Source organism: Trachypithecus francoisi, unplaced genomic scaffold, assembly GCF_009764315.1.
Source record: "Trachypithecus francoisi isolate TF-2019V2 unplaced genomic scaffold, Tfra_2.0 Lachesis_group9, whole genome shotgun sequence".
Taxonomy (NCBI): domain Eukaryota; kingdom Metazoa; phylum Chordata; class Mammalia; order Primates; family Cercopithecidae; genus Trachypithecus; species Trachypithecus francoisi.
In genome coordinates this window covers 31,855,880-31,882,530 of record NW_022681474.1, presented here as the reverse complement: position 1 = coordinate 31,882,530, position 26,651 = coordinate 31,855,880, and positions in this window count along the sequence as shown.

Below are 26,651 nucleotides of genomic sequence, written 5' to 3'. Positions count from 1 at the left end.
GTGCACTACCCCAGAGGACAAAGGTTCTCTGGGCCAGAAGCCCCCAACCAGATGGTCCAACAATAGGACTGAGGGTGCCTGGGGCAACTGCCAGCTCATGTCATCACCCTCACTGAGCCCTGGGTATGTTTAACCATTGAGGACCAGGAAATTGACTTCCTCCTGAACACTGGCGCAGCCTTCTCAGTGTTAATCTCCTGTCCTGGACGACTGTCCTCAAGGTCCGTTGCCATCCGAGGAATCCTGGGACAGCCTGTAACCAGGTATTGCTCCCACCTCCTCAGTTATAATTGGGAGACTTTGCTCTTTTCACATGCCTTTCTTGTCATGCCTGAAAGTCCCACACCCTTATTAGGGAGGGACACATTAGCCAAAGCTGGAGCTATTATCTACATGAATGTGGGGAAGAAGTTACCCATTTGTTGTCCCCTACTCAAGGAGGGAATGAACCCTGAGGTCTGGGCATTGGAAGGACAATTTGGAAAGCAAAAAATGCCCCCGCACCCCCACCCCGGTCCAAATAAGGCTAAAAGATCTCACCACTTTTCCTTATCAAAGGCAATATTCCTTAAGGCCTGAAGCTCATAAAGGATTCCAGGATATTGTTGAACATTTAAAAGCTCAAAGCTTAGTAAGGAAATGCAGCAGTCCCTGCAACACCGCAATTCTAGGAGCACAAAAACCGAACAATCAGTGGAGACTAGAGCAAGATCTTAGACTCATCAGTGAGGCAGTAATTCCTCTATATCCAGTTGTACCCAACTGCTATACCCCACTCTCTCAAATACCAAGGAAGCAGAATGGTTCACTGTTCTGGGCCTCAAGGATGCCTTCTTCTGTATTCCCCTGCACTCGGACTCCCAGTTTCTCTTTGCCTTTGAGGATCCCACAGACCACATGTCCCCATGTCCCAACTTATGTGGATGGTCTTGCCCCAAGGGTTTAGAGATAACCATCACCTGTTTGGTCAGACACTGGCCCAAGATCTAGGCTACTTCTCAAGTCTAGCCACTCTGGTCCTTCAGTATGTGGATGATTTATTTTGCCTACCAGTTTGGAAGTCTCATGCCAGCAGGCTACTCTAGATCTCTTGAACTTTCTAGCCAATCAAGGGTACAAGGCATCTAGGTCGAAGGCCCAGCTTTGCCTACAGCAGGTCAAATATCTAAGTCTAATCTTAGCCAGAGGAACCAGGGCCCTCAGCAAGGAACAAATACAGCCTATACTGGCTTATTCTCACCCTAAGACATTAGAACAGTTGCGGGGGTTCCTTGGAATCACCGGCTTTTGCTGACGACGTATCCCTGGATACAGTGAGATAGCCAGGCACCTCTCTAATCAAGGAGACCCAGAGGGCAAATACTCATCTAGTAGAATGGGAACCAGGGACAGAAAACAGCCTTCAAAACCTTAAAGCAGGCCCTAATACAAGCTCCAGCTTTAAGCCTTCCCACAGGACAGAACTTCTCTCTATATGTCGCAGAGAGAGCCAGGATAGCTCTTGGAGTCCTTACTCAGACTTGTGGGACAACCCACAATCAGTGGCATACCGAAGCAAGGAAATTGATGTAGTAGTAGAAGCCTGGCCTCACTGTTTACAGGTAACTGCGGTGGTGGCCAACTTAGTGTCAGAGGCTATCTAAATAATACAAGGAAAGGATCTCACTGTCAGGACTACTCATGACATAAATGGCATACTAGGTGCCAAAGGAAGTTTATGGCTATTGGACAATAGCCTACTTAGATTCCAGGTGCTACTCCTTGAGGGATCAGTGCTTCAAATACGTATGTGCGTGTCCCTTAACTCTGCCACTTTTCTCCCAGAGGATGGGGAACCAATTGAGCATGACTGCCAACAAATTATAGTCCAGACTTATACCACCTGAGATGATCTCTTAGAAGTCCCCTTAGCTAATACTGACCTTCACCTATATACCGATGGAATAATGTGGAGAATGGGATACGAAGGGCGGTTATGCCATAGTTAGTGATGTAACCATACTTGAAAGTCTCTTTCTCCAGGGACCAGCACCCAGTTAGGAGAACTAGTGGCACTTACCTGAGCCTTAGAACTGGGAAAGGGAAAAAGAATAAATGTGCATACAGATACCAGGTATGCTTATCTAATCCTACATGGTGAGGAGTGGAAAAATACTGAATATCAGAGGTCAGAAAAGTCAGGAAACTCCCCTTAATGCTAAAACAACAAGGTTATCTGGAAAGTCTCTAGCAGGGCAAGCGGCCATTTGTGGTTTGGTCAAAGGGCGGGAACCAATGAACAACTGACTAATGTTTAACTTTAAATGTCAGCCAATTGTAAACCTACAACTGTAAAAATCCCCAGTGACTCTGTAACTTGCTGTAACTCGTTTGTGTCTGACTATAAAAGACAGCTGAACACCGAGCTCGGGGTCTCTCCCTAGGATCTGATACCTAGCTGGAGGGAACCAAGTTTGAACTCGAAATAAAGCGATCCCTGCCGCTTGGCTTTGTCTCTGGACTCTGGTGGTTGCTTTTGGGTTATTGTGGGTCTGGGCATTACACATGGCCATGCTGCAATATGGAGAGAAAGGGAGTTCCTAACCTCTGGGGGTTCCTAACCTCTGGGGGAACCCCCATTAAATACCACAAGGAAACCATGGAGTTATTGCATGCAGTACAAAAATCCAAGGAGATGGCACTCTTACACTGCCAAAGCCATCAAAAGGGAAAGGAGAGGGGAGAACAGCAGCATAAACAGCTGGCAGAGGCAGGGAAAGACCAGCAAAAAGGAAAGAGAGAAAGAGATAGAAGGCCAAAGAGACAGAGAGAGGAAGAGATGGAGACAAAGAGGGAGTCAGAGAAAGAGAGACACAAAAAGTCAAAGAGAGAGTGGAAGAGGCAGACAAAGAGGGAGTCAGAAAGAGAGAGACCAAGAAGAAGTCAAAGAGAAAGAGAGATAGAAGTAGTAAAGAAAAAACAGTGTACCCTATTCCTTTAAAAGCCAGGGTAAATTTAAAACCTATAATTGATAATTGAAGGTCTTTTCTGTAATCCTATAATACTCCAATACCACCTTGTCAATGTAAACAAGGGCATAGCCCGAAAGTACTGAGGCCACTGACAACCCATAACTTTCCTATCAAAAATCCTTAACTCAGCAGGTTTCCTAACAGGGGATCTAAATCTTAACTAATTACCATACAAAGGTCCTACCAGATCTAGGAGGAACTCCCTTCAGGACAGGCTGATAGATGGTTCCTCCCAGGCGATTAAGGAAAAAAGACACAATAGGTATTCAGTAAATGATAAGGAAACTCTTATAGAAGCAGAGTTAGGAAAATTGCCTAATAATTGCTCTGCTCAAACTTGCAAGCTGTTTGCACTCAACCAAACTTTAAAGTACTTACAGAATCAGGAAGGAGCCATCTATACCAATTCTAAGTTAATATGTACTGAACAAGGTCTTATTAATAGCAAAGGTTTTCAACAAAAGTAAAGTTTGCTAAAAGTTAACAGTGTAAACATATATTATCCTAACTTCTAATCTTGTGGAAATCAGACCCTATCAGTACCCCTCAAAGCTCAAGTCGCTCAGCATCAGCGCACAGAGCCATACAGCTAATATCCCTACTTATAGGGTTAGGAATGGCTACTGCTACAGGAACTAGAATAACCAGTTTATCTACTTCATTATCCTATTATTACACACTCTCAAAGAGTTTCTCAGACAGTTTGCAAGAAGTAACGAAATCTATCCTTACTCTACGATCCCAAATAGACTCCTTGGCAGCAGTGACTCTCCAAAACTGCTGAGGCCTAGACCTCCTCACTGCTGAGAAAGGAGGACTCTGCACCTTCTTAGGGGAAGAGCGCTGCTTTTACACTAACCAGTCAAGGATAGTACGAGATGTTGCCCAGCATTTACAGGAAAAGGCTTCTGAAATCAGACAACGCCTTTCAAACTCTTATACCAACCTCTGGAGTTGGGCAACATGGCTTCTCCCCTTTCTAGGTCCTGTGGCAGCCATCTTGCTATTACTCACCTTCAGGCCCTGTATTTTTAAACCTCCTTGTCAAATTTGTTTCCTCTAGAATTGAGGCCATCAAGCCACAGATGGTCTTACAAATGGATCCCCAAATGAGTTCAACTAACAACTTCTACCGAGGACCCCTGGACTGACCTGCTGACCCTTTCACTGGCCTAAAAAGTTCCCCTCTGGAGGACACTACAACTGCAGGGCCCCTTCTTTGCCTCTATCCAGCAGGAAGTAGCTAGAGCGGTCATTGCCCAATTCCCAATAGCAGTTGGGGTGTCCTGTTTAGAGGAAGGATTGAGAGGTGAAGCCAGCTAGGTTTCTGGGTTGGGTGGGGACTTGGAGAAGTTTTCTGTCTAGCTAAAGGATTGTAAACACACCAATCAGCACTCTGTGTCTAGCTAAAGGTTTGTAAACGCACCAATCAGCTCTCTGTAAAAACGCACCAATCAGCACTCTGTAAAAGGGACCAAACAGCAGGACATGGGTGGGGCCCAGCAATCCTCTTGGGTCCCTTTCCATGCTGTGGAAGCTTTGTTCTTTCCCTCTTCACAATAAATCTTGCTGCTGCTCACTCTTTGGGTCCACACTACCTTTACGAGCTGTAACACTCACGATGAAGGTTTGCAGCTTCACTCCTGAAGTCAGCAAGACTGTGAACCCACCAGGAGGAACAAACAACTCCGGACGCGCCACCTTTAAGAGCTGAATCACTCACTGGGAAGATCTGCGGCTTCACTCCTGAAGTCAGCAAGACCATGAACTCACCAGGAGGAACAAACAACTCTGGCACGCCACCTTTAAGAGCTGTAACACTCACTGCGAAGGTCTGCGGCTTCACTCCTGAAGTCAGTGAAACCATGAACCCACTAAACGGAACAAACACCAGACACATCATCTTTAAGAACTGTAACACTCACCACGAGGGTCCTGGCTTCATTCTTGAAGTCAGCAAGACCAAGAACCCATTGGAAGGAACCAATTCCGGACGCACTTGGGAACTTGATCTTGTAACCATGCTGCTATGCTTTTTCTTTTCACAATGGTAGCCCAGGTTCAGGGTTCAATTCCTGGCTTGGAAAATGAGTCCTTTTGTCTTCTGTCTGTCTGTGTATTTAAATGTATCATGTATGTTATGTTTACATATGAAAGAGCTTTAATTAGTCAATATCTTCACACATAGAATTAGGTTTACAAGGTTAATTTTTACAGACCTTCCACAACTTGTTTAAACATTTAGCTTTATTTTATTTAATTTTAAACAATCCTTTAACCCTCTAAACTAGGCAAAAATTTATATTCCTGTGCCTTCTTATAATCTCTTTCCAAAAACACATTTCATTCTCCTCACACACCTTGCATGTAAGCCTATTTTTTAAGTAGTCTCAATTACACGTTATAATGGTAATTCTTAGCAACTTTCACTTTTGGTGTATAAATTTTATTTTACAAATCTTTTCATGGCTTACACAGACCATCCACAACATGTTTGAACTTGCTGACTTGTCCTAAGCATCCCTCTTTTTAAATAACCAGCCATTTTACTTTAGGACAAGAATTTACCATATAAGGTCCTTTCTTATATAAAATCTCTTTTCTTTATAACCTCCTTTGAATAGCTAGTGGGCATGGCTAATTCCATATATCTCCAGGCCTTATTTAGAATTTAATGTCTCTAAAATAAATTGAACAATTTTCAAAACTCAAAGACGCAGTTTATGACCTTAAAGCATTTAGTAAACTTAATATCTGACCTGTGTAGTTTAGGCCAAGTGTTTGTACTTTTAAAGATATTTTTATAGCAATAATCTTTAAAAACTGTCCTTATTTCCAAGAGATTGCTTAAGTCACATGAACTAAAAGGCATTACACTTTTTACTTTCTAATAAAATATTTGATTTCAGCACTTATTATTTTTAAACCAATTATATCTAAGTATATGCTGTCAATCATAATTATGGTTATTAAGTTACTGTATACCACAAAAATAACCAAATTTCCTTGTATAAAACTACTAACATAAGCAGAACAAAAAAATTAATTAAATACCAAGAAAATGCTTTGCCAAATTTTCATGTTAAACCAGGTGATACTGAAATTGTTTACACATACAATTTGAACTCCATGGTCCAAGTCAAATTATCCATAGTAACCCATTAGTTGTCAGTGCTATGCACCTAAATTGGGGAAACAACTGGTATTCAAGAGGCTATAAAGTCCAGTGTCAAGCATAGACTCATGGAGAACCAGGACAGCAACCTTGCCCTTCCTGAGTGCTTAGAGGTTTTGTTATTAAAGGTTCTGCATTCCATGACTCATTAAGGAAAAGAAAAAGTGATCCAAATTGAATATATTGATGTGGTGACTTATAAATTGTGAAAATGGTATAAAACCAGTGTTTGGTTCCATATTCCTGGGAAGACAATCAAACCTTCATGTACATTTGGCTACCTGATGGTTCATTTAAACATTTATAAAGAGATTTCATTTGATTGTTAGTTTCAATGCATGTCTTATGTTATCACAGTTAATTATCATCCCACAGTATATTTTCACCAGGTAAAGAAAGCTTTTAATGGTTCACTGGGGACAACCAACCCCTTCACAATCTAGAACCTGAAGATCAGATCTTCTGAGAACATCAGAGAAAGACTGTCCTTGCCATTCACACTGCAACAAAACTTTGGAACCTTGAACCTTGGGTTCATAAACTCACAACTGAGAAAGGTCCCTCCACACCCTTGGAACTGTACACCCATTGGAACCCTCAAGGTAAAACTAACCAGGAAAGTTTCTCCAGAAAAGAAGATGATATCCTTGATGTAAACAACTTTTCCCAAGATCACAGATCAAGACTTCTATTATCATGAGATTCTTTTTTTATTTTTATTTTTTGAGACAGAGTTTCACTCTTGTTGCCCAGGCTGGAGTGCAATAGTGCCATCTGGGCTCATTGCAACCTCCACCTCCTGGGTCCAAGCAATTCTTCTGCCTCAGCCTCCCAAGTAACTGGGATTACAGGCAAGTACCACCCTGCCCAGCTAATTTTGTATTTTCAGTAGAGACAGGGTTTTTGCCATGTTGGTCAAGCTGGTCTCAAACTCCTGACCTCAGGTGATCTGCCCACCTCGACCTCCTAAAGTGCTGGGATTACAGGCATGAGCCACCACTCCCAGCCTATCATGAGACTCTTATATCTTTGAATATTTTCCCCTTGTTTATGCCTTTATGAACAATAGGAATAAAAAGGGGGTCTGTTATGTGCACTTATAGGATATACTTATACTTTTATTTGTGAAGGATATTTTTAGCCAGCTTTCTACATAAATAACGTTATATGGTGATAGATAAAAGATAAAGGCCCAATGTAGGTGAGAAATTTTAATGGTACATTCATTGCACCATAATCAGTCAGAACTCCTCTCAACTCATATCACAGGTTAAAGAGAACATTGCCAGAAGACCTTCACTCTTACAGAAGGACATAATTTGTTAGGTCCTTTTTCCATGGTTTAGAATAAAAGAGGCAATAATTAGAAATGTATCCCTTATGATAGGCTGTATGGTAGATTCTACGTAAAGGCTATGTTTACACAACAGACTGTAAATTCTCTTGTGAAAGTTATGCTAAATAATATAATTGGCTAAACAGAAAGGTACCTGTGCAGCTGCTGGCACTTTTGGCCTGTGGAGAAATACCTCAAATATAGATTTTAAAAATTCAGTTGTAGAGGATTAATATAAAAAGACCACTTAGTCAAGCAAGTAGATTCTTCATCTAGCTCATTCTTTAATCTATTTAATTTTATGTGGTTAGGTTTATTTGGACCCTGGGTAAGGAGCATACTCCAAACTCTTGGTATTATCCTCCCAGTAGTCATAATAATAGTGTCCCTGGTGTGCTATGTTCTCTCAAAGGTTTTAAATATTTGCATGCAGCCATCTCTAGAAAGTCAAATAGTATACCCTCTTCAACGGGAATGACAAGAGATGAAAGAAAAGTGCAACCATGAGGACATTGTAACCTACAAATGACATGCTGAGACCGGAAACCCAAAATGATGGTTACAGAGAGTGGTGCTGAGGCCCTAAGTTTTGGTCATACTCTCACCTAAGTGAGAACCTGACCAAAAAGGGGGAATTTTTGAAACAAAATTATGAGAGGCCATTGTTTTGGTCTAAGCTCATGCACTAGGCCCCAACAGGCCAAACCAAACTAAAAAGGAGTGACTTATTCTAAACGTGACATAATGAAACTAAGACTTTAAGGAGACATATATAGATCCTAGAACAGACCAGGTTTTGTTTTTCTCCTGTAAACAGGAAGTTCCAGCATAAATAGGTGCCCTCTACTCAGTCCTCATTCCCTCCTTGAAAAACTCACTGTTCTGCTGTTTCCCAGTGGGTTTCAACACCAGATAAGTACATTTACAATGGTGATGGTGACATCAGTAACTACAGTTTTGGTCAATCTCTCAAAATTGAGAAAATGGCCAAAAGGGGGGAAATTGTTAAAGTGAACTAAATACAGCCTTAGAAGGACTCCATACTTCTATATTTGAGTCCTTGTGGACGAACTGCAACTTACCTTAATAGGTAGACAGGATTGAAAACCTAACTTAGGAATATGTGCCTATAACAATAGCTGAGCCTTGGCCAATCCCATTGGCCATACTTCAAGAATTCATACACTGCTGAATGTTCAAACTATGTTCAAATAAGGCAAATGCCAAGCTGTAACCAATCCAGCTGTTCCGTACCTCACTTCCGATTTCTGTATGTCATTTCCCTTTTTTTTTGGTCTATAAATCTTCTTCCACCATGTGGCTATGCTGAAGTCTCTGTGAATCTGCTGTGATTCTGGTGGCTGCCCATTTTACAAATCATTCACTGCTCAATTAAACTCCTTTAAATTTAATTTGCCTGAAGTTTTTATTTTACCAGGTGGGAAGATCTCTTGAACTTAGGAATTTGAGACTGGCCTGGGCAACATAGCAAAACCCTGTCTCTACCAAAAACTACAAAAATTAGCCAGGCATGGTGGTGTGTGCCTATCATCCCACCTATTCAGGAGTCTAAGGTGGGAGGATGGCTTGAGCCCAGGAGATCAAGGCTGCAGTGAGCCATGATTGCATCACAACATTCCATCCTGGGCATAAAAGGAGACCGTGTCTCAAAAAAAGGAGACAATATTTAATTTTATATAATAAAATACTCTTAAATAGTTTATTCGTTGTGATGCTACTGTAAATGGGAGTTGCTGTTTAAGAGACATTTGTTTATAGAACAGTGTTAGATTTGTAGCAAAACCGAGCAGAAGGTACACAGATTTTCCAAATGCCCTTATCCCCATTCATGCCCAGCTTCCTCCGTTGTCAGCATCCTGGACCAGAGTGGCACATTTGTTACAATTGACGAATCCATGTTGACACAGCATTTTCACTCAAAGCCCACAGCATACATTAGGGTTTATTGTTGGTGCCGTATATTTTATTGTTTGACAAATATATAATGATATGTTTCCATCATTATAATTTCACACAGAATATTTTCATTCACCTAAAAAATCTTCTGTGCTCCACTGATTCTTGCCTCCTCCCACCCTTAACCCTTGGCAACCACGGATTTTTTTACTATCTCCATAGTTTTGCCTTTTCCACAGTGTCATATATTTGAAATCATGCAGCATGGAGGCTTTTCATATTGGTGTCTTTGACTTAGTAATATGCATTTCAAGTTCCTTTGTATTTTTTCATAGCTCTATTTTTAGTGCTGAGTAATATTACATTCTGTGGATATATCACAGCTTATCTGCTCACCTACTGACAGCATCTTGGTTTCTTCCAAGTTTTGGGAATTATAAATAAAACCACCACAAACATCTGTGTACAGGTATTTTAGTGGACATAAGTTTTCAATATATTTGAGTAAATGGCAAGAGTGTAATTCTGGTTTGTATAATAGTGTGTTTAGTTTTGTAAGAAGCTGCCAAGCTGTCTTCTGAAATGGCTGTACCATTTTGCATTCCCTCTAGCAATGAATGAGAGTTCCTGTTGCTCTACAGCCTCTTCAGCATTTGATGCTGTCAGTGTTTTGGATTTTCATAATTCTAATAGGTGTGTAGTGGTATCTCATTGTCTTTTTAATTTGTAATCCTCTAATGACATATTTTGAGCATTTTTTCATATGCTTTGAGCATTTTTTCATATGCTTACTTGCCATCTGTATATCTCCGGTAAGATGTCTGTTCAGATATTTTCACCCACTTTAAAATCAATTCAAGAGTTATTTGTGTAAGAACTCTTTGTGTGTATGTATGTGTGTGTGTATATATATGTATTATATTAAAAAACACACACGTGTGTGTGTATATATAGGTACATATATATATATATATATATTTTTTTTTTTTTTTTTTTTTTGAGGCAAGGTCTTGCTTTGTCACCCAGGCTTGGGTGCAGTGGCATGAACATAGCTCACGGCAGTCTCAACCTCCCAGGCTCAAGTGATCCTCCCAACTCAACCTCCCAAGTAGCTGGGACCACAGGTGTACACCACTGTGCTGGGCTAATTTTTTGTATTTTTTGTAGCAACAGAGTTTCACCATATTGCACAGGATGGTTTTGAACTTCTGAACTGAAGCAATCCACCTTCCTTGGCATCCCGAAGTGTTGGGATTACAGAGGGGAGCCACTTCACCCAGCATGTATACTCTGGATAACAGTTCTTTACCAGATGTGTGTTTTGCAAATATATTCTCCCAGTTTGTGGCTTGTATTTTTATTCTCTTGACATTGTCTTTAACAGAACAGACATTTTTAATTTTAAAGAAGTCCAGCTTATAAACTATTTTCTTCATGAATTATGCCTTGATGTAGTATCCAGAAAGTCACCACCTATCCAAGATCAATTAGGTTTTCTCTTATGTTAATTTCTAGGAGTTTTATAGTTTTGCATTGTACACTTAGGTCTATGATTCATTTGTAGTTAATTTGTATAAAGGGCATGAGATCTGTGTCTGGATCTATCTTTTTGCATGTGGATATCCAGTTCTTCCAGCACCATTTGTTGAAAATACTATCTTTTCTTCATTATATTGCCTTTACTCTGTTGCCAAAGATGAGTTGACTATATTTATGTGGGTCTGTTTTGGGGCTCTTTATTTTGTTTTGATTGGTCTACTTGTCCATTCTTTCACCAATATGATGCAATTTTGATTGCTGTAGCTTTACAGTAAATCTCAAAGTTAGGTAATGACAGTCCTCTAACTCTGTTTTTTTCCTTTAATATTGTGTTGGCTCTTCTGGGTCTTTTGCCTCTCCATATAAAGTTTAGAATAAGTTTGTCTATAACCACAATATAACTCGCTGAGATTCTGATTGGGATTCCATTGAGACTATAGATCAATTTGGGAAGAAATGACATCTTAACAATATTGAGTCTTCTTATCCATGAACATGGGTTATCTCTTTATTTATTTAATTCTTCTCTGACATCTTTCATCAGAGTTCTGTAGTTTTCCTCATATAGGTCTAATACATATTTTTTGTTAGATTTATACCTAAGTATCTCATTTTTTGTATGCTGAATGGTAATGTATTTTTAACTTGTTTATTGCTATTGTATAGAAAAGCAGTTGACTTTTGTATATTAACCTTGTAGCCTGCGCCCTTAGTGTAGTTACTTGTCAACTCCAGGAGGTTTTAAAAAATTATTTTTATTTTAGATTTTCTTCATAGATAATAACGTTATTTGCAAAAAAGATAGTCTTGTTTCTTTCTGCCCAATCCGTATATATTTTGTTTCATTTTCTTGTCTTATCGCATTAGCTAGGACTTCCAATAAGATGTTGTAAAGGAGTGATGAGGGGGGACATCCTTACCTTTTTTCTGATGGAGTTGTCTTTTAAATTCAATTTTTGAATTATTCACTGCAAATGTAAGGAAACACAATTGATTTTTGTATCTTGATCTGATATCCTGACCATTCCATTTTTTACATGTACTTTTCATATTTCTTCTTCTTTTTTTTCTTTTTTCTTTTCTTTTCTTTTTTTTTTTTTTGAGACAGAGCGTCAGTCTATTACCCAGGCTGGAGTGCAGTGGTGCAATCTCGGCTCACTGCAACCTTGACATCCTGGGCTCAAGTGATCATCCCTCTTCAGCTTCCCAAGTAGCTGGGACTTCAGACATGCACTGCTATGCCCAGCTAATTTTTATAATTGTTTTGTAGAGACAGGGTTTTGCCATGTTGCTCAGGCTAGTCTCAAACCCCTGGACTCAAGTGTTCTGTCCACCTCAGCCTCCCAAAGTGTTATGATTACAGGCATGAACCACTATGCCCAGCTCCACCTGTATTGTTACAGCATAATTTCTGTTTCATATTAATGTACTGATGTCTTCTTAAAGTCTTCTAAAACTTAATAAATAAATGCTGCTCACTGGTAAGCCAAGTAGTAATGTCCTCTGATGATATCTGGTTAAACTACTTGACATGGTCAGTATCCATCTATTTTGACTTAGGAAGACGGCAGTTTCATATAGTTCAGCCTAACCTTCGGTATAAGTTTTGTTTTTCTTAACGTTAATAACTGATTCTTTTTTTCTTTTTTTAGGCGTGTGTTTCTTTGATGCTGAAACTTTTTAAACCCTTTTAAGACCTTTTCTAAGTTCCTGGGGGCCAGTTCTAATATGACAGTTAGAAGCCTGGAAAAAGTTCACAGGCTGACTGTGGAGGAAGGCCCAGAGAACTGAACCTGCTGGTTGGATCTCCTCTACCCAGCCTGATTCTCGGCAGGATTTGGAGGAGACTTGTATACCAAGATACTGAAGAGTGAGTTTTTGGGAGCTCCAGCACTGTTGAGAAGCTCAGAGTGAGGGGCTGTTCCCTGGATGCCAGAGCTGATGGGAGGAGATGCTGTTATAGAACTGGGGCCTCTAACAGCAAGATGAGTGAAAGGATCCTTGAAGAGGAGAGGTCACCTCAGTGCTGAACCATCAGAAGCAAGTGACCTTAATGGGCAGAAATGTTGAAAAGGTATCCAGGGAGTCTTAAACAGCAAAGATCTATGGAGACAGCAGAAGAAGATGATATTCCTAGGAGCAAGAGAGATGGGTAGCCAATGAGAATATGGAATAAATTTATTATAATGTGTGTTATATTGATCTTAAAGAAGGTCAAGCATGGATGAGCAGAAGGATGAGGTCAGTTGCCCCAAATGGAAAGTCATGATCGCTTGCTTTCTTTCCAGACCTAAGCCAGTTCTTACACCTGGAATGCAGCAATTGAAGGAAAGGCTGGGTCCCTGTGGGAAAACACCTGCCATCCCATGGCAGACGTAGAAAGAGGTAATTTCCCCAGACCTTCCCCAGAGATGTCTATAGCCACGTACTCAGATCACCATGCAGTGGGGAAAGAGGAATGCCCAGATTTCTCTAATGCTATTAGAATATCAAGATTGACCCTCAAAGTGATAAAGGCTTTCCTGTTCGATTAGGGATATATGGGAACTATGTGATCAATAAAGTTCTAGCTCAGGTCCACGGACCTACCTGTAGGTCACTTTGCCAGTTCCTGAATGTATAATTGGAATGAACATACTTACCATTCAGTGGAACTGTCATGTGGTCTCTTGATCTGTAAAGTAAGAACATAATGTTATAGTAGGAACGGTCCAGTGGATAGCACTGAAACCACCCTCTCACCCAGGCCAAGACATTAAATCAAAACCAATATCACACTCTGTTGATGACATCACATTAATCAGACTGATGAGAAAGAAGTAGTAAGAATAAGGCATTCTGGTGAGGCGTAATGGCTCACCCCTGTAGTCCCAGCTACTTGGGAGGCTGAGGTGGGAGAATCGCTTGAGCCCAGGAGTTCAAGGCTGCAGTGAGCTATGATTGCGCCGCTGCACTACAGCCTGGGTGACAGAGCAAGACCTTGTCTCCAAAAAATACAATAAAAATTTAAAAAGCACACCTGTAATCCCAGCACTTTGGGAGGCCAAGGCGGGCGGATCATGAGGTCAGGAGATCGAGACCACCCTGGTTAACACGGTGAAACCCCATCTCTACTAAAAACACAAAAAATTAGCCGGGTGTGGTGGTGGGCACCTGTAGTCCCAGCTACTCTGGACACTGAGATAGGAGAATGGTGTGAACCCGGGAGGTGGAGCTTGCAGTGAACCAAGATTATACCACTGCACTCCAGCCTGGACGACAGAGCAAGATTCCGTCTCAAAAAAAAAAAAAAAAAAAAAGAATTAGGTACTCTGATGTACTGTTCCCCAGCTGTCCTTGGGTGGTCTGTTACCAAAGAGGAAGGGAAGCTGGGATTAGGAGTTGGCCAGCAATCATCGCTGCACCACATCAGTTCTAACTTATGTTGGTAACCCCTTTTAACCTGGACATAATTCTAGCACTTAGTTGTTGAATTCAATTCTGCAGACAGTTACTGAGAGGCTACTACCTGCTCAACACAGTACTAGGCGCCATGGCTGTCTGCAAGGCTGTCTGAAACACTCAGAGATCAGAAGGACGGGGGTCTGCACTTCCGAGCACTGGGATGCAGCCTCTTTTCTCAATAAGAGGGTTTTGGGCAGTGGAGAAATAAATATGACAGCAAAAGAATATGGCTGTGCTTTAATTTTTTTTTCTTTTTAGATTTTTGATTCCTTGTTTCTTAATGCCTTCACCTTCCATATTGACTTGGACACCCACCTGGTGTCCACCTGATCACTGACTTCATTGCGTTTGTCCCTCCCTTGTCCTCCCCTCATCCCTCTTGTTGCAATTTTAGGGTCCATGACCTTGTTGGCTTGGGCAGACTCAGGAATAAGTGATTAGGGATGATTTTTCTTTTAAATAAAGACAGGGTCTTGCTCTGTCACCCAGGCTGGAGTGCAGCAGCACGATTATAGCTCACTGAGGCTTCGAACTCCTGGGCTCAAGGCATTCTCTTGCCTCCCGAGTAGCTGGGATCGCAGCAGTGAGCTGCTGTGCCAGCCCTGTCATTGTTTTCAATGTCCATTTCCCAATTTTTCAACACCTATTAAAATGATCACACGAAAGTGTTAGATAGAGGTTAAGATGTCACCACACTATGAGGGCACGTGAGCCTTTGGCTGGCCTCCAGGACACAGATGACAAACTGTGAACAAAAATACATCAGTGGAGGAGGGGAACAGACAGTGCCCTGAGTTCCCTAAATGGGGCCTTAGGTTTGCTGATGTGTCTGTCTGCATACATGTATAAATATGTGTGTATCTGTGTGTGTATTCATATATACGTAACTCCTTTTATAACAAGTATCCTTTGATTAAAAGTAATAAATCTTCCTTGGCTGAAGTGACAGGTATCTGGGATTATTATTTTGCTTTTGGCAACCCATAAAAGAAAAACCAAATCCACAAGATCTGCAGGGGAGGAACAGGTTAAATACTAAGTGCTGGGTCTAATCCTTCAGCAGCCAGGCAGGATTAGGGGCTGAGGCTTGTACTGCTGACGACAGACAGACGGAGGCGGCATGGTAAGTGTCACGTGTCCTAATGAGTTGAAAGCAGCATGAAGGAGCCTTTTTTCCTCTGGATCTAAGAGGTTGCTTTATCTTCTTAAGTGTCAACTTGTTAATATTTGAAGAGAAAACCAGAAAAGTTTTACTGATTCCTGGTTTCTCCTGTGCTTTCTTTTTTATTTATTTATTTATTTTGAGACGGAGTCTCGCTCTGTTGCCCAGGCTGGAGTGCAGTGGCGCCATCTCTGCTCACTGCAAGCTCCGCCTCCCGGGTTCACGCCATTCTCCTGCCTCAGCCTCCCGAGTAGCTGGGACTATAGGCGCCCGCCATGAGGCCCGGCTGATTTTTTGTATTTTTAGTGGAGACGGGGTTTCACCGTGTTAACCAGGATGGTCTCGATCTCCTGACCTTGTGATCCGCCCGCCTTGGCCTCCCAAAGTGCTGGGATTACAGGCGTGAGCCACGGCTCCCGGCCTCCTGTGCTTTCTTTTGAGGTCACTTGTTTAGAAGGGCTTGGCCTGGGTGGGCATCCCTAAGAGCTGGAGGGATGCAGAGGCTCTCATGGGAGTTCTGTGGCTGGAAGTGGGTTGTTAGAGCAACTTGAACCCGAAGTAGAGTTCATTCATCATCCCAGGAAAGGGTCATCAATTAGAAAGGGAACATGTGAAACTTCCAAGACCAGCCTGCTTTTGAGGTATCAACTGATTATGTAGACAATGGTATTATTAGCAAAAGTGAAGACCTCTGTGAGCAACGATAAGCAAGGGCGGGAGTGCGGGTCTTGGGCACCAAGGCCAGGCTGCCCAGAAGCTCATAACTCCGCAGCCTGGAGAAAGTGACCTAGTGCCTCAGTGTCTAAGTCTCAATCTCTAAAATGAGGATCATAATAATATATTCCCCTATGGTTATTGTGAGGATAAGATGAGGTAACAAGGCCATGTGCGGTGGCTCATGCCCATAATCCCAGCTCTTTGGGAGATTGAGATGGAAGGATCACTTGAGGTCAGGAGTTCGACATCACTGGGCAACATAGCAAGATCCCAGATCTAAAAAAAGAAAAGAAAATTAGCAGGGCATGGTGGCCTGCATCTGTAGTCCCAGCTACTGGGGAGGCTGAGAGGGTAAGATTGTATGAGCCTGTGAGTTTGAGGTTACAGAGAGCTATGGTCCTGCCACTGCACTCCAGCCTGGGTGACAGAGTGAGAGCCTGTCTCCAGAAAAAAGAAGAAAATAGATGAGGTAACAAGTATATGCACCTAGAACAGTGCCTTGCCCATGGTATTAACTATTATCATAACTTGCCTCATGGGACTTTATGTTGGAAAGAGATAAGATAATCAAATCCTAACCAGAAAGATTTCAGAATTGCAAGGATTTGTTTGGCATATTTTCCTGCAAAGAAAAATTTGAAAAGAGTGGATAATAAACAATAATATGTTATGTGAGCACATAGATACCTATATACAATATTTTATAAATAAATCCATGTAAAAGTTGCCTTTTGTAGGAGAAAGGGAATGAGCTTGGATGGAGAACAATAAACGGAACTTCAGTTTAATCTGCAGTGTTATTTTACTTTAATTTGTTTTTAAATGAAAAAGAAAGATTGAAAAGAAGTATGAGAGTAATTTAAGAGTAGTCAGTTATGGGTAGTAATCATAGAAGTGTTTGTTATAAGATTCTTTCCACTTTTCTGGCATTTTCTAAGTTTCTCAAAGTTACAAATGTAAAGTGTTTAAAAGAAATAAAATCAACCATGACATTAATTCCAGAAAGCAAGGGACTGATCTGTGAGAAAGATAGCACTGAAGACAAGCAGGAAAAGTACTGTCGTAGCGTCCTTCGGGTGTCGAGCAGGAAACCTCTGTGGGTGGTGGCACCTTTGCCTGAGTTTTGCTGGGGTCCGGACACTGGGCTTGTTCTGTGCACTCAGCCTGGCAGGCCGCACTCAACTCATGCTATTGGCCTTGATCCCACACCTGCCAAGGTTGAGCCGGGCGCAGAGTGGCTAGGAGTGTGGAAGTGAGCAAGTATGGGGTCTGGTGACTGCACACATCCAGACATCCCGGCTGCTGTTGTAGTTTGGACAGCTCCTGGTGCCAGCACATGTGCCAGCTCCATGCAAGAGCCTGCAGCTGGATCAGACGCACTGCAAACAGCTTCCATTGTGGGCATCTGTGTCTGGACGAGGGGCATGTGGTGGCACCTGGAAGCTTGGAGATGCCAGAAACCACAGAGCACCAAAGAGGGTGTCACAGCCCTGGCTGAGGAGGCCTCTAGGTCTGGGCTCCCTAAAGGGCCACAGCTCTTCTCTCTTTCTTGTTGCCCACAACGTGGGGAGCAGGGGCGTGTATTTCAGCCCTGTTTGTGTTACAGCTCCTTCGGTCTTGCCTTTCAGCAGGTCCTGACTTCTTATCCTGCATCCAGAAAGAATGAGCTATGTGGACAACTGGAGGGTGAGCAAGGCAGAGAGGAGCTTCACTGAGTGACAGAACAGTTCTCCAATGACCCGAAGTTGATAGCTCCTTTCCTCAGGCGGGTTGTCCCAATGAGTGTCCAGCTCTCAGTGGAGAGGAGACCCAGAAAGTGTAGCTCCTTTCCTCAGGCAGGTCGTCCTGATGAGTGTCCAGCTCCTTTCCCCAGACAGGTCATCCTGGCAAGTTGAGGAGACCCTAAGTAGGTAGCTCCTTCCCACAGCTGGTAATCCTGACATCTGTGTGAGTCTGGCTGAGTCTCGGGTTTTATGGGCTCAGAAGGGAGAAAGGGGTTGGTCCATGGGTGGCCAAAGGTAGGCCCAGAAAAAGCCCCATAAATTCTCACTCCAGAGCATGGACTCCAGCTAGAACTGGCAGCCTTGGGGCCTACAGGCTGTCCCTGACTTAAAGGTGGGGCTTCACCAGGGACCTGACCCTTTCCACTTAGGAACCTGTTTTCCTCCTGCCATCATCAACATACCATCTAGGGCACCCAGGCTGTTTGTGCAGAGAGGCACCTGCAGGCCTATGCAGAGATACCCTCAGCCCCTCCCCTGCCCAAAGTCTGGAGGGGGCCGAGGCATCAGGGGGCTGGCGTGTCAGCACCACCCTGAGTGCTTGCACCCCTGGTTGGGTGGCAACAATGTCCAGGCTTGGCTGCAAATTTTCTCCACACTACAAACTTGCTCCTCTGGGAGCAGGGAAAGGCCAGGGAGTGAGCAGGCACTTCAGAGCCTGTGGGGGGGAGCAGGGACTTCCCAGGCTCCTGAGAACGCAGGGATGCCCTGGTTTGGAGCTGCGGCTGGGCAGTTGCAGCTGTGCCTGGGAGCATGGGGCTCCTGCCGCACTGACTCGGTAGCCGGTGGGGCGCTCTTGCTTGTTCCCAGCCCCTGCCGGCTCTGCGGAGCTGCAGCCCCAGCCGGGCCTCCCCACTGCAGCAGGCATCTTTGCAGCAGCTGCTCCAGATGGGCCACCACTGCTGTCAGTATCCTGTGAGGATGATTTTTCTACCAACTCCTTCATGTACATTGTACCCAAAACAAAAAAACAGCAGAGAGGAACATCCCTGGGCTCCTGAGAGGAGAGATGGAGGGCGTTTCTCTACTACAGATCGTGTTTGTCTCCCTGGCTTTTCCAGAGAGAAATTCATCTCCGAAGCTTTTTACTCCTTCACAACTGGCCTCATTAGCATTTCAGAAAAGATTCTTTCTGTTCATGAGTTTTACCTTTCTGATATTTGTTCTTTATTTTCAGGAAATTTATCAAAAGCAGTAGAGTGATTCAGATTAAGTTTACCAATGAAATGGGATTAAAAAGCGATATTAACATGTTTTTCAGGCTTGATATGGTGGCTCATGCCTGTAATCTCAGCACTTTGGGAGGTCGAGGTGGGCAGATCACTTGTGCTTATCAGTTCCAGACCAGCCTGGGCAACCATGGTGAAATCCCATCTCTACAAAAAATACAAAAATTAGCTGGGTGTGGTGGAGCATGCCTGTAGTCCCAGCTACTCAGGAGGCTGAGGTGGGAGGGTGGCTTGAGCCTGGGAGGCAAAGGTTGTAGTGAGCTGAGATCATGCCACTGCACCCCAGCCTGGGTGATAGGGCCAGACCTTGTCTCAAAAAAACCCAAACCAAAACAAAACAAAAAATTTCCTGCCTCCTTGAGAATATTTTTCTTTGTGATGTAGGAGTTCCCCAGCATTTTACAGGGATGGTGCAAATGAGCTCAAGCGACCGGTCAGTGCGGCGGGACACTGGCCATGGTGCCAGCAGCGTGGGGTCACGTCCTGGCTCTGTTGTGTGATCCTGGACAAGTCACGTACCCTCTGGGTTGAGTGTGCTCATATGTAAATCGGGAGATGGCATACATGGGAGTCAGCTGCTTTGCATTACAAAATTGTTGTGAGAAATAGCACAAAGCAAGATGATATTTGGGAAAGTACTTTGGAAACAACAGAGTTACCACACGCCGAGTGGTTTTATTCCATGCTGCCCTGTTTCAACTTGCTCAGACAGCGAGATTCAATCACCCAGAGTGCCAGGGGGAAGAGGCCTCTGTTTAATTTGTTATTCTGCTGTTTTCACTGGTTTAATTAAAAGTCCTTACTGATGCAACCCTTATACATTTTTCTAAGCTCCCCCTGGCCTTTTGCGCAGCTTATCACTGTACCATGCTGAATAATTTTTCTTTTGTGTAAAGATGGTGTCTGTTATGTTTTTTATGAATAAAGTTACTATTTTTTCTTTATAATTAAAAGTAGGATGGATGCGGTGGCTCATGCCTGTAATCCCATTACTTTGGGAGGCCAAGGCAGGACTATTTGCTTGAGACCAGGAAATCAAGGCTGCAGTGAGCTATGTTCGCCACTGTATTTCAGCTTGGGTGACAGAGAGAGACCCATCTCAAAAAAAAAAAATTAGAGGGTAACTTCTGGAGAGATACTTTGAGACTATGTAAACATCCTGTTCCTATCAAACCTTCACCCACTAGATTCAGCATTTAACCTCAACACGTTTCTAATTCCTTCATTCTTTCCATATTTGTTGGCCAGGGCTCTGCTATAAGGAAGAGTTTCCCTCTCTCTAATCTCAATCTAAAAAAATGATTTGTTTATCATTTATTCTTTGATATCAATATGAACTCATGGATTCAATTCTTGTTCTATTCAATCACTCTCTTTCTGTTTGATTGCTACATTATCCCCACGTCGGCCAGTAGGGGGCCCCAGCTAGCTTCTACATCCTCCTGCCATAGCCCTTCACTCTGTTTTCCTGACTTTCCAACACAATTCTTTTGCCGTTCTGGGCTTAATCTAATGATCCATGTCATCTGTCCTATGAACTTGGAATTCTACATAGAAGTCAACAGACAGGAGAGAAATTTTGCTCAAAGATTAAAAAAAAAAAAAGACAGTTTCTGAGTAAAACGATAGCCCAAGTCATCTCCTTTCTAGACCTCCGATGAATTGATGAAGAAATATGAAAAACAGAAAAGACCCCATAACAGTGCAGAAAATTAAGGAAGAGCTCCCCCTTCATATCAGAAATTCAATTTCCCTTCTCAAGAAACGTGTCCTTGGGAGGTAGGCATAAGAAATTTTATTAGAACTCTTTAACCTGCAGGAACAGGGGCTGAGATTCAAGCAGGATGTTTATTCATTTGACAAGTATTCCTTGAGTGCTTACTATGTGTTAGGAAGTCCTGTATAGTGAAGGAAAGAGACACACATCTATTCTCTATAGAACTTGCATTCTTGTAGGAAAGAGAGACAAATGAAAGGGTGTCCAGTGTAGTCCTCATTGAACCGGGAGGAGTTGAGGGAGAGCCTGGAGCTGCCTGGGGATGAGTGTTCCAGCAGGAGCAAGGAGCAGACATCCCATGTGGTCAGAGCAGAGAGCAAAAGTATTAGAGGGTGAAGACAGAGGGATGACCGGGGTGAACATGTCGGATCCATGGAGTCAGAAAGAAGGGCAGCCTGCCACTTATAATCCATATTGCAATTAAGGTGTGAGATTCAAGTAGCACTTGGGCCTTCAGGATGTGTATAGTGGCTGCACCACATTTAACTGACTTTTCTTTGTATCCAGATATAACCCAAGTAGGACCAATTCCAACTCCAAAGCATGTGCAGGCATAAAGGTGGGATTGCCTACCCCAGGCAAAACACAACCACATTTGGAAAGTCAATGGTGGTGAAAGAACACATTCCTCAACACATCACAGCCTTGAGCACATCACATCCCCCCATATGCCTCCACTTCCTGGGCCCGACACAAACACATCACAGCCTTGAGCACATCACATCCCCCCATATGCCTGCCCGACACAAACACATTAAGAAAAACAACACCTGGAGAAGCTCCAATAAGGTTACAACCGTTTGTAAAAGCGCAGGAACCAATAAGAAGGCTGCTAAAAGCATAACTTAACATTAACATGTAAACCAATTGTAATGCTGTAGCCTAGAGAAATGCCTTGTTCCTCTGTAACCTGACAAGTCCTGTTTACCTCGAGCTATAAAAAGCAAGCGCACGCATTGTTTGGGGCCCTCTTGAACGCTGTGGAATGGAGGGACCAAGTTCGAACTTGCATTAAAGATCCTTGCCGCTTGGCTTTGACTCTGGACTCTGGTGGTCTTCTTCGGGGAATAAACGGTCTGGGCATAACAGTGGTAGCAACTAAAGTAGACAGTTTCTTCCTGTAGTCAACCCATGTAAAGAAAGGAGGGTATCTGTGAAATCAAATAATTGTGGCTTTTCACTATCCACAATAGCAAAGACATAGAACCAACCTCAATGTCCACCAGTGGATGATTGGATAAAGTAAATGTGGTATATATACACTATGGAACACTACTCAGCCATACAGGAAAATGAAACCACGTCTTTTGCAGCAACGTGGATGGGACTGGAGGCCACTATTTTAATAAAAAGAACTCAGAAACAGAGAAATGAATACCACATGTTCTCACTTACAAGTGGGAGCTAAGTAATGTGCACAAGGCTGGGCGCGGTGGCTCACGCCTGTAATCCTAGCATTTTGGGAGGACAAGGCAGGTGGATCACTTGAGCCCAGGAGTTCAAGACTAGCCTGGGCAACATGGCAAAACTCTGTCTCCATAAAAAAGTAGCCAGGCATGGTGGTGCGCACCTGTGGTCCCAGCTATTTAGGAGGCTGAGGTGGTCGAGGATTGAATGAGCCTGGGAGGTCGAGGTTTCAGTGAACTGTGATCGCACCACTGTGCTCCAGCCTGGACAACAGAGCAAGACCCCATCCCCAAAAATATATATACACATGGACATAGAGAGTGAAATGATAGACATTGGAGACTCAGAAGGGTGGGGAGGGAGTAGGTGATGAGAAATTACTTAATAGGTACAGTGTACATTATTCGTGTGATGAATACACTAAAAACTCTGATTTTACTACTATGCAACACATCCCTGTAGTAAGTTACACTTGTACTCCATACGTTTATACAAATAAAACTTTTTTAAAGAAGAAAATGATTGTAGCCCTTGTTCCAGGGCCTCATGGCATTTCATGCCACTTGGGCAAGACAGTGTGTAGTCTCATCAGGCAACCTGGCACTTTGAACTTCTGGCAAGTGACTGACTTTTGGAAGGTCCTCATCATCTGTCTTAGGTTACCCTGATTGTTAAAATGAGAATATAATTTGTATGGATCAGAAAGACCCTTTGTTCCCCACAATTAATTAAGTACACTAGTTTTGTAAAGACGTCTTCAACCTCTATCGGGCTACAGAGATTCCACCTTTCTCCCACCACCTCCAACCTTGGCACTGCTCCCACCACCCATCTGGGGGCTGCTGCCCCCTCCTCTCTGTGCCATCTGCTTCCATGCGGCTAATCTCTTTCTTTTATTTTTTAAAATTTATTTTTCTGTTTAATTTTTGTCCTTCTAATCTTTGAAATGTGTGCATTGTTTCTCCTTATTTATTTATTTATGTATTTCTTATTATTCTGCTAATCTCAAAGGATGCTTTTCTCTGAGTAGCAGAGACGATTCTCCAAGGCCTTGTTTCATTTTTCCTTAGGTGTCAGTGGGATTCTACATTTCTGATGTTTTTGGTGCACAAATTGCCAGCAGGAAATTCATCCCTCTGAACATCTCTCATTTGGGTTTTGACTTCTGCATTTGTCAGATGCCTCTGATGTCGTCGGGTGCTGGGCTGCGTCAGTGGTGACTGACCTGAGATGTGAGGTTTGCCCTATTTTTTGTTTGGGTCTCAGTCCCAAGAGCCATTTGGCCTCAGCGCTCTGTCACCAAGTGCTGTACTTGAGGTCTCTCTCTTCCCCAAGGGGAAGTGGCCTTCGGCGGCCTAAGCTCTGTGTTACTGGACTGTGGACCGGCACTCGGGAAGAAGTCCTCTGCAGTTCAGCATCCCGGGATGCATTTGGCAGATTTGCCGCCTCATTTAAGGACTCAGGACACACAGGTTCCTCCACTGCAGTCAGCACAGCTCACCCACACCTGCTGCACACCTGTCACTCCTGCAGCACCAACACCGCGCAGAGGAGCCACCCGGAGGAGAAGATGGAACCACCAACAGGTTCTCCTATGAAAGCACGGATCCAGAGAATATCCTTGATCTCATTTCAAATATTAGTTCCAAAGGGCTAGAACTGCAGGGCAGAGAAAAATCAAAATAAAGATTGTGTTAAAATCTACTGGAAAATATGATTCAATATGCAAAAACTGAATTTGCATATATCACTTTTCAAGAGTATATTCGGCCGGGCGCGGTGGCTCAAGCCTGTAATCCCAGCACTTTGGGAGGCCGAGACGGGTGGATCACGAGGTCAGGAGATCGAGACCATCCTGGCTAACACGGTGAAACCCCGTCTCTACTAAAAAATACAAAAACCTAGCCGGGCGAGGTGGCTGGCGCCTGTAGTCCCAGCTACTCGGGAGGCTGAGGCAGGAGAATGGCGTGAACCGGAAGGCGGAGCTTGCAGTGAGTGGAGATCCGGCCACTGCACTCCAGCCTGGGTGACAGAGCCAGACTCCCTCTCAAAAAAAAAAAAAAAAAAAAAGTATATTCAAGGCTGAGAAAGGTGGTTCATGTCTATTATCCCAGCACTTTGGGAGACTGAGGTGGGTGGATCGCCTGAGGTCAGGAGTTCGAGACAAGCCTGGCCAACATGGTGAAACCCCGTCTCTACTAAAATAGAAAAATTAGCCGGGTGCGGTGGCAGGTGCTTGTAATTCCAGCGACTCAGGAGGCTAAGGCAGGAGAATCACTTGAACCTGGTAGGCAGAGGTTGCAGTGAGCCAAAATCATGCTATTGCACTCCAATCTGGGCAACATAGTGAGACTTCCTCTCAAAAATAAATAAATAAATACAAATTTTAAAAAAGAGTTTATTCAGGGACTCTTTAGAACTTAGAGGGGCTTTAAATAGTACAGTAACATTTATTGCATAAATATTGGCATTGTGACTGAACTATCAAAAACGTACCCAAGTAAACTAAATTTGGTTTTACAATCCTAAATTAAGTAGCTTTGAATGAGACTTCTCCTGAAGCACTGGTTATGTATTATATGCAGAAAGTCCTTGGTTAGTTTTCTTGGTTTGCCCTTATCATATTGTATTTTTTTTAAAAAAAAATCATATTTGTTTCTGTACTTTTGTTCTAACCTTTGTTGGTTTCTCTGTCTCCTCTGTTCAATTTGAGTTTTAGCTTTGCTTTTTTCTGACTGCCATCTAGAGGCCGACAGGAGTAATTACAGACACTAGGCTTCCTAGGCGGGGAGGTAGGAAAGGGTGGTGGAGACCGCAGAGCCATCAATTCATCTTTCCTGCTCTGCTGCCTAAGAAATGCTTTGCATGCCTCACTCTTCACAAATACTTTCATTCTGAGGTTGCAAAGTCTAATTGGCCCTTCTACACTCTCCTTTGGCTTCTTTAGAAGAGCATAGCTGCCGCTTTAGATATCCCATCTGTCTGAAGCCTCTGCCCAAAGACCTTATTTAATTCACAAAATAAAATAAATCCATTCATTTCATTTAATGCTTCTAGGGAAGCAGCCTCACTTTGGTAGCCCATGCTGTAGTATTTCAGGTGGCTAAAGCCTGGAGGAGGTAGGTGTCACTTTGTGGAATCTTAGACACTTAACAGGTGGAAGGGGCTTTGGAGACTGTCTAGCAAGTGATTCGTAGCCTAGAAAATGGGTTTTCTGTGGCTCCAGAATTGCAATCAATTAATGGCCTATCTTCCCCCAAATCACAGGGGAAAAGTTAATAAGAAGGATTTTCTCAATTTTGAATTTTCTCTCATTTTTTTTTCTTTTTCTTTTAATATTATTTTATTGAGACAAGGTCTTGCTGTGTCACCCAGGCTGGAGTGCAGTGGTGCTGTCACATCTCACTGCAGCCTTGACCTCCCAGGCTCAAGCAGTCCTTCCACATCAGCCTCCTGAGTAGCTGGGACCGCAGGCACATGCCACCATTCCTAGCTAATCCCCAGCAAGCTTCTGTCTCCTGGCTGTCAGCTGCTCTTCTGCTGGCTGCCGGTTGCCTTCTTGCAACATATTTTCATGCTGTTTTTTTTTTTTTTTAAATAAATCTGCCTTTCTTTATCTACAGCTGTCTTGGTAAATTCTTTTACCCCACGCCACCAGCCCAGATAGTTCTGGCTCACCAGCAACACTGCTCACTAGAAGAGCTGGGACCAGGGCCCTGCTCTCTGCCCAGTAGTTCTCCTTCTGAGACTCGAGATCTGCTCTTTGGGGTGCAGTTCCAATCATGAGAACACTTTCTTTTGGTTGAGGAACATTGTCTCTGGACTGGTAAAATGAGCAAGTGCAGCATTTTGCTCCCACGCTCAGATCAGCAGGGAGTGTGGCTCAGCACTTGGTCAGGCTGTCCCCACCCTCAAGGAGCAGAAACCAGGCCCGAAGGAGAATGTAGAGCAGGCAGAGCTGCTTCAGAAGGCGAGGGTCTCGGTCATCAGGGATGAGGTGGTCCAGAGTCTGCATCCCTGGGGGTAAGGGTGGGACACCCACACGTGGAAGGGGTGGCCTCTCAGAGGAAAAGCAAGGCTCAACATTTTCCTTAACGGTCACTAATGACCTCTGCACTGCTAGATCCAATGGCCATTCCTCCATCCTCATCGTGCC